The 10,000-nt window shown below is 34.6% G+C and overlaps 1 pseudogene; it reads right to left on the bottom strand.

Annotated features, from left to right (window-relative positions):
• The window catches only part of LOC119613279, a 6,280-nt pseudogene extending 793 nt beyond the window's left edge, over window positions 1-5,487 (bottom strand).
• Window positions 5,488-10,000: the final 4,513 nt, after the last annotated feature.

Here is a 10,000-nt window from a genome sequence, read left to right as displayed (position 1 = left end):
ATTGGCAGCCCAACCCTTGGCAGAGCCCAAGGTATCAGCATAACTGAAACCACCGGGGAAAATAAGACCACGATAACGATCCAAAGTGGTTTTACCTGTAAACAAAAGAAAAACAAGCAATTTAATTTTCTAAACTGTTTAAAACTAACGCAAAATTTACGTACCACTTAACAAATCCGACATGGTAACATCATGAACCTCGAAATTGGCCTTTAGCAAACAAGCCATCATTTCACGATCACTGTTAACACCTTCTTCTCTTAAAACAGCCACGGGCACAGAGCAAGCAGCACGTTTCACCACCAATTCTGAACTTAAGTCTACAGTACAGTTGTATTTGGGACCAGTACGGTACTCCAAGGTATTAAACTCTTCAATGGCACAGTCGACATTAGCTTGCAATTTCTCCAATTCAAAACTAATACGTTCCCATTGTTTGTACAGCGACTTTAACGGAATTTTGTACTAAAGTTTTACCATTACAGGCAATTTTTATGTTAGATTCCAGACCATAAGACTTGGTAGAGCCAATCAAATGGTTGGGAACACCAGCCTGGGTAAAGGCATTTTGTACTCCTTTAACATCAGCAGTAGCAACTTCCAAAACCCAACCACATTCCTCAGCATAAAGAACAGCTAATTCAGGCATATTTTTACAGGAGTTGTCCACATTTTGTGCAGATATCTTAGCCAAGGCACTGGTCAAGTCTACTTCAAGGCCGCTAAGACCAGCTAACGCCATTTCCAAACACACACCACTAAACCACCCTCACTAATGTCATGACCAGCCCAAAGTTTGCCTTCGGACAAAAGTTTTTGGGTAACATTGAAAGCTTGTACCAAAACCTCACTTTCTTTGAGATTGGGACATTCACTGCCTTGTTGGCTAAAGACTTGAGCCAATGCACTGCCACCCAAACGGAATTTATTTTCAATATTCACCCAAATCAAAGAGGTTTCCAAGCCATTCAAAGGACCCTTAAGATCAGGGGTGATTTTAACATTTACATCTGGACAAGGGGCATAAGTAGATATAACCAAAGTGCCGGGAGATTTAATAGTCTTGCCACCAACTTTAGCTGCCATGGACAAAGAATCTTTGCCACCATCTACAGCAATTCTAAGCTCCTTCATGATTTGACACATTTCCACACAGGCATCATACATACGAGCGCCCTCGCCTGGCAACTTAGCAGCCCACATCCAATTGCCGGAACACTTAACATCAGCCAATTCGCTGATCTTAACAAACACCAAATTGGATAAAGCCTCAGCCACACTCATGCGAGCCATGGCACCCGCATCCAAAAGACCCTTAATAGGTTGTGTGCCTATAGAAGTGGCAATACCTTCAGTGCTAAAATGAGACACCGTAACCAAACCAAAATCAGCCAATGGTGTATGCAAGGGACCCACACATTGTTGTTGAGCTATTAAACCGGTAACACAACGATCGACCTTGTTGGTTAAATAACGTTTGCTGCCCACTGAAACCAAGCTTAGTACCTGTTCCAAGCTCTTGCTATAATCGAAATTACTTTCGAATTGCAAAGGCAATAGATTATTGTTCAAACGTTGCAACTGATATTCACGCTTGGGCATTTCACCTAAAACATGTTTCAATTCCAAATCAAAAGGTACTGGCCCCATAGCGGTGGCCTCATTGTTAGCACTTAAAGCCTTTTCAAAATCGGCCTCACTTTCAACTAAAGTAACACGACCATCTCCCGTTACCACACCCACAAAACTAATGGGACAACGTTCTCTTTCACAAATTCTCTCCAATAAGGCACGATCTTCAGGTTTGCAGAGTATAGCATCGTTTTCTTGATACTCAGCTCCCCATAATTCCAAAGCATTAATAGTGGGATCACCCAATTGGAATTCCTTGGAGAAAATAATAGCACCAGCAAAGCCAGGCTCAACCAATTCTTTTAAAACATTACCATTACCACCAGCACCCTGTAAAAATTAAAAAAAAGGTTATTTTCAAATTAATAACAAATTATATGCATCTAAACTTACTTGATCATGTATGGCCAGTATGGGATTTTTATCTCCCATTTCTATGCAAGCTCTGACCACACGATTCAATTTATTTTCCATTTCAGCGTCGCCACGTTGCACAGCATTGAAATCTAAAGAAGAATCATTGGAGCCTTGTACCTCCACAGAACTGGCAGCACCACCGCCCACACCGATACGATAAACTGGACCACCGATTTTAGCCAGTAAATTGCCTAGAATTAAATTAAATTTGAAAATTTCATCAAAAATATATCACAGAGTTCTCCTTTTCTTTGCCCCAATTTCAAAACTTACCTCTTTTAGGATCAATTTTCTGACGCATACTAGATTCCATAGTACCCATACCACCACTGAACATAATAGGTTTAACATATTCATCACGTTCGCCCTGAGCATTAGTCAAACCATATGAATTAACGAAACCGGTAATAACGGGTTCACCAAATTTGTTGCCATAATCCGAAGCACCATTACTAGCTTCAATAAGAACCTTCAAAGGCTTAGCGAAGGATGAGGGATATTCATAGTTGGCATTTTCATAGGTTCTAGGAAAACCTGAATAAAATAAGAAGATATTAAAATTTGTCTAAAGTTAAAATATTAAGCACTTACCAGGTATATTCAAAGAACCCACACAATAACCAGCTGTACCGGCAATGGGTATACCACCACGTCCCACACCTTGAACATCTCTATAAAATTGTATCAAAATTATTAATTAAATTTCGATTTCATAGTTTAAACTTGTTTCCTACCTCAAACGTCCACCTGTACCAGTGGTAGCACCACTGAAAGGAGCCACAGCTGTAGGCATATTATGAGTTTCGGCAGTATAAATTAAATCTGAATTCACAGTTTGCAATGAAACCATACCAGGACCGTCGAATACCTGAGGTCTAATGGTGACATGCTTAAAACCACGAATGGCACTACTGTTATCACTAAATTTAATAGTGTTATTGTCATTGGTATTCTTTTGTGTATCCATAATCATGCGTATCAAAGATTGAGGCTGTTCGACACCATCCACAATCATTTTGCCACGGAAGAACCAATGTCTAGAATGCTCACTGTTACTCTGAGCACAATCAAACAATTCCACGGTGGTGGGATTACGTTTGAGTACATTCTTAAAAAGATTTGTATAATAATCCAAATCCCAGTCACCAAAAGCTAGACCAAGTTTGGTGTTAACTTCTTCTAAGGCCTTGCGACCTTCTTCCAAAACTGGCACTTTATACCAGGACTCTTGAGATTGTGGTAATTGTTCGTTGAAACTATTGACGGGTAAATTTTCCTTAGTATAAGGACATTCAGTCATACGATCACTGAGCAAATCAACTAGTTGTTCAAGGTTAGGTTTCTCGTTCGAATAGCCAATGAGATAACGATCAGAGGCTTCTTACACGGGTGACTTGGGTGAGACCCACATTTTGGCAAATATTAACACAGTTGGTAGAAAGGCGGTGGAGAAATTGAAACGTGGTCCAATCTCTACTAAGAAGAGTTCTGCCTTTTCAGCGGATAATGTAGTTTTCTCATACAAACTGCTTTCATCGCCTTGTGATGTTTGAGCAACCATTTCAATAAACTCTTAGCTTTAGGTTCGATGGCTGTAGTTGTCTCAACGTGATAACATTTTTCCACTGCAGCGAGACAATGTTGGGAATTGCCCTTAAAAAATATGATTTAGAAATTTCAATACAAGTAAGAGGTATTAAAACTTTGGAAAGGTTTTCACTTCAAAAAAATACATTAAAAGAGGGAAGGGAAAGAGGAACCACGCAACAGAACGGAAGCGCAGGGACAAAGAAAAAGCAAGAGTCATGCGAGCGAGCGAGCGAGCGAGGCGAGCGAGGCTGAGGAACCGGAAGCGAGCGAGCGAGCGAGCGAGCGAGCTAGCGAGCGAGCGAAGCGAGTCGAGCAGCGAGCCACGCGAGCTATCTATCTATCTATCTATCTATCTATCTATCTATCTATCTATCTATCTATCTATCTATCTATCTATCTATCTATCTATCTATCTATCTATCTATCTATCTATCTATCTACTCTATCTATCTATCTATCTATCTATCTATCTATCTATCTATCTATCTATCTATCTATCTATCTATCTATCTATCTATCTATCTATCTATCTATCTATCTATCTCTATCTATCTATCTATCTATCTATCTATCTATCTATCTATCTATCTATCTATCTATCTATCTATCTATCTATCTATCTATCTATCTATCTATCTAATCTATCTATCTATCTATCTATCTATCTATCTATCTATCTATCTATCTATCTATCTATCTATCTATCTATCTATCTATCTATCTATCTATCTATCTATCTATCTATCTATCTATCTATCTATCTATCTATCTATCTATCTATCTATCTATCTATCTATCTCTATCTATCTATCTATCTATCTATCTATCTATCTATCTATCTATCTATCTATCTATCTATCTATCTATCTATCTATCTATCTATCTATCTATCTATCTATCTATCTATCTATCTATCTATCTATCTATCTATCTATCTATCTATCTTCTATCTGTCTATCTATCTATCTATCTATCTATCTATCTATCTATCTATCTATCTATCTATCTATCTATCAATCTATCTATCTATCTATCTATCTATCTATCTATCTATCTATCTATCTATCTATCTATCTATCTATCTATCTATATATCCTTAAATACAACCATACTCACATTTTTTAATTGTTTCAACACCTTTACACGATGAGCTTCTTCCCAAGCTTCATTTGAATAAAAACGTAAAATAGCCATGATTTTAAATCGAGTAAATTACACGCACTAACGATCCAAATCAATGAAAACTGAAAATTCAAATGATTAAAATTACTGAAAGACGATCACCAGTTGAAATTATGAGATCAATAACAACATGTCTCAACACTCACACACAACAACAACACTTACAGGTTTCTATAATTGTTGTTTTCTTTTGATATTTTTATAAATTTCCTCTGCTTGGGGGGTTATCACTTAACAAAGGCAAATCAACCTTATTACAGACGTATAGAAAATGTTTTTAGGGGCAGGAAGGACAAGCGAGGTATTAAAACCAAACTGATTTTGCTGTAAATATACTCTGTTTATACACCAGCAATCACCAACAGCACTGTATCAAAAAATAATTGATAAGAAAAAAAGCACATTATTTTTTTAAATTTCATTAATTTCTAATCAATAACAATTATTTTCATTATTTGTACGTATTTTTTATTAAAAAATCTTTAAAGTTGATGCAATTTTTTATTATTATATTGTAATATACATTATTTAATTTTATATTATTTAATTAATTTTTTTATTAATTCCTACGCACAATTTGAACTTGTTCCTCGATAACTTGCCTACACGTGTCTGCGAATAGTATTCCAGCCGCACATTTGCTTAGTGTGTTAATTTAGTGAATGGTTAATAACAGACTGTTCAGTCTGTGTTTACACTGTTAATAGCTCTCATTGTATGTTAACATGCCGGTGATATAGTGTTAGTCAAGGCAGATCTAAAAAGGTGAAGTCATTTCAACATCTGTTTATTTAATTCGGTGTAAAAAATTTCTTTTAAAACTGACACAGCTATTGTTTCTGTTTTTTCCAGAATAAGAAAAAAAGTAATATTTTAATGGGTTGTTTCGGAACTTTACTTATGGGTATAACCGTTTTTTTTTGGACCGATTTTTCTCAATTTAAATAGCGATTTTCTCGAAAGCACTTCTGATAGAATTAATTAAGATTCAGATATCGTAGATATGTATACTACAACTCTAAATATTAAAATTTTTCCACCTAATTGGGATTTTATTATTATTTTTATTAGTAATCCGTAATGATTCATTTGGCTGAGGAGCCTATTTGTTTAAGTATATAATTTTTTTATTGTTAAATTAAGTTTATTTTTTTACTAAATTTGTTAATTTTTATTCAGATGGCCCTTAGGGCCAATCTTTAGGTGAAAGATTAGCGATTAAATTAAAATTAATCCTCGAAAGATGTTTTTGAGTACTCAATTAGTTAATTTTGTTTGCAAGTTTAAGCGCCCAATGGAGGTGGTTTAATCTTAAGCACGAAATGCAAAAGTGTAAAAAGCTGATGCAAAAAAATTAATAAATTTTTTATAAATATAAACAAAGTATAAATAAGAAATGAAAACTGTTGTCAAAAGTACCTAAGTCTACTGTCATCCGGTACCTAACTCTAAGAATGTATTAGTAGAATTCTCAAGTCAACATAGTTGCAAAAAATCGTATTGAAAAATATTGAAAAAAAAATATTACATTTCAATTTATACTTTGAAAGGTTTCTTAAGATATTTTCCACATATTTTATCTACAAACATTTTATAAACACGTCTATTTGTTTTTTAATCTATAATATTGAAAAAATAAATTATTTATTTGAAATATCTTTTCGTTTACCATACGAAAATTTACAACATTGTTTTTTTTTAGTTTTAATTTCAACCAACAAAATTCAATGTCAAAAATTAAAAAATATTTTTTTTCGTTTGTAAAAAATATATTATTTTCGGGCTATTAAATGTGTTTAAATTGTGTAAAAAAATTATAAAATATAATGTTAAGTGATACAAAATATTTCAAAGTGCTATTATCCTCAAATTTTCGCGAAAAAGTTTTGAAGTTTGGAGAGAGAATAAAATTTTTACATATGTGTTGGATTTACACAGCACTCGTCTGTGAGAAGAGCGTAATGTTATTGTTGTAAAAAAATGACAGCGTTTCACTTCTTGTTTATTCTTTGAATATAAACATTAAAATGTTCTATTTATTGATTAGTATAAATTATGGACACTTCAAAATACATTTTTTTCTTTTTTGTTTTTAATTTAAGTTTTCATTAATTTTCATATTAAATTTACAATTGTCTTCTTCTTTTTTATAAAATATGCATTGTTTTGATAACAAACAGTGACATTTTCTGTGTTTTGTATGGCAACACTGCGAAGTTTAATCTTGTAGTCAAAAACTTCAAAGGGGATTAACATAAGATTAAATTTATTTTTAGATTAACTAATCTGATTATTAATTGGCATTTGATTACCATCTCAAAAACTCGCTCTATAACGTGTAATATATAATTATTGGCCTAGGAAGGCTTTTTATATTACTTATAATAAATAAATAAATTTAACCCCTTTTAGCATTTTCTTTCATTTTGAATAATTCAAAAATTTTACGTCTGTGATTTTTTTTAATATATTTCTGTATTTAGACAGTCTAAATAAAGAAATCCATATAGGTTTTATATCATGAGCAAAATCGTTGTAAACAAGTGTGACTCTAAACGGCTGCGATTTTCATAATATTTGAACCAGGTGTAGCAAACTTAATTTAAACTTCTTTGGTGTAAACATTTTTTCTTGCTCTCATTATCTATCCATTTAGAAAACTATTTTTTTGTTGAAAATCGCTTAAAAGTTATTTATCATTATAATAAATACTAACATTAAAAATTGATTTTTTAAATATAATTATATTCAACTACATACATATATTTTCTGCATTTAAAGGGTTAACACTATGTTATAAGCACCAAATGAAAGCTAATTATGTTTTCTATATAATACTTAGGAAATGTATATGTGCTTATATCGGCCACTTTTCGAATTATGGGCACTTTTACAAAAAAGCCATGTTTCAAAATCGTTTTTTTAGCTTTTGGCAATCAATGGGTAAATAATTCATATAACGTCATCTGAAAAGCCTTCCCACGACCTTTCATATCATGTTATTTTTTTTACAATCGGACAAGCCATTCCCGAGATATTTAACTTTATATATACAGTATCGTTAGATTCCGTATTAAAAGTACTATCGATGGAAAAAAATTAAAATATTTGGGGCCGTTTAGAATCGTTAAGGAGTTCCCTAGTGTTGTTTGTTATATTCTAACCTAATTTACCGAGCAGGGTGACGATGAACATACGCCCGTTGTAATGAAGCCGACCAGATAGTTTCTTGTTAGGTCACAACCTCAGGCACCATTTTAGGATTCTTATTTATTTTCTAATTATATATGTATTTCAGACTTATTTTCTATTTTTTAGGTATATACAGCTCTGCATTGTAATATTTTCTTGTAGCATGCAATATTTTATGTATCGTATTAGTACATATCAACATACATGTGTTTGTTTAGATGTCATATATGTATGTATGGATATATAATTATACATATATATATATATATATATATATATATATATTATATATATATATATATATATATATATATATATCTATGTACATACATATACATATGTACATACATATTTTCAAGATCAAAATTTATTGTCATTATAATGACAAGACTAGCGAGTCACATTTATATGTACATACAAACACACATACACGTTGATTAGAAATGCAAAAAACAACAAAAACTATGTGTAAATAAACAAAAAAAAATAGTTTGATGACGTTTCAAATAGACTGTAAACAAAGAGGTGAATAAACAACAACATGTTCTAAATATTATTCACAAACACGACTATTTACCTTTTATGAGAAAAAATACAAAGATTTAGTTTCTAGGCAGAAAGAATTTCAAGAATAAATGTATTCATACACATGATAGCGCCTTCCCACTTATGAAAACTCCAAGTGATTTTGATTGAAATACCTAATAGTGGCTACGAATTTTGATATACACTTCTCAACCTGAGATAGGGGGACAATCGTTCGATATTATTATTATCATAGACTTAGGTTGATCACCTTTGAGGTTGATAGATAGAGATAGATATGATAGATAGATAGGAAGATAGATAGATAGATAGATAGAAGATAGATAGATAGATAGCTCGCTCGCTCGCTCTAGCTCGCTCGCTCGCTCGCTCGCTCGCTCGCTCGCTCGCTCGCTCCGCTCGCTCGCTCGCTCGCTGCTCTCGCTCGCTCGCTCGCTCGCTCGCTCGCTCGCTCGCTCGCTCGCGCGCTCGCTCGCTCGCTCGCTCGCTCTCTCGCTCGCTCGCTGCTCTCTCGCTCGCTCGCTCGCTCGCTCGCTCGCTCGCTCGCTCGCTCGCTCGCTCGCTCGCTCGCTCGCTCGCTCGCTCGCTCGCTCGCTCGCTCGCTCGCTCGCTCGCTCGCTCGCTCGCTCGCTCTCGCTCGCTCGCTCGCTCGCTCGCTCGCTCGCCGCTCGCTCGCTCGCTCGCTCGCTCGCTCGCTCGCTCGCTCGCTCGCTCGCTCGCTCGCTCGCTCGCTCCTCGCTCGCTCGCTCGCTCGCTCGCTCGCTCGCTCGCTCGCTCCTCGCTCGCTCGCTCGCTCGCTCGCTCGCTCGCTCGCTCGCTCGCTCCTTTCTTCCCCCTCCCCGTTTGCTCCCTGCCCGCGTCGCTTTACATGGGTCCCTTTGTATTGACTGTAAAGAAATGTAATAAAAGAAAGAAAGGTTAAGATGAAGGATTGTGGAGATAGTCCATACGAAGGTATTTGTGGTAGTTTCCAAGCAATAAACTAATGACAAATTGCTGAATTCGTAACTACACATGATTTGCATTAATTAAATAATCCACTGCTCTGAAGCAGTGTAAATTTTAACGCAAATATTTCTTTAGAAAATGAAAATACAATTTAAATTGTGAATACGTATGTATGTACAATGTACGTAATATTTAAAATATGTATGTATATATAATAGGTATATACATATGTACATAAGTATATCTTATCATGTGCAATTTTATATTTTCGTACCCCTTATCTGTACATTATATAGATTCAGTAAAGTATAAGGTTCAAAAATTTTTTTCGCTAGACAACTGACGACAAATGTGTAAATAAGTATTTATTAAAAAACAACAATAAATTGTTAATAACGCTGAAGTGCATTCTTTGTTTTAAACATTTTGTTAAAATGTTTGGGGTATTTGAACGATGATGCAACATCTGCGCATAAAGTGAAAATATATATGA

This window comes from Lucilia sericata, unplaced genomic scaffold (genome assembly GCF_015586225.1).
Source record: "Lucilia sericata isolate MDLA Ls3-8-SP2 unplaced genomic scaffold, ASM1558622v1 Contig002045F_arrow, whole genome shotgun sequence".
NCBI lineage: Eukaryota > Metazoa > Arthropoda > Insecta > Diptera > Calliphoridae > Lucilia > Lucilia sericata.
This window is presented reverse-complemented; position numbering and strand designations above follow the sequence as displayed.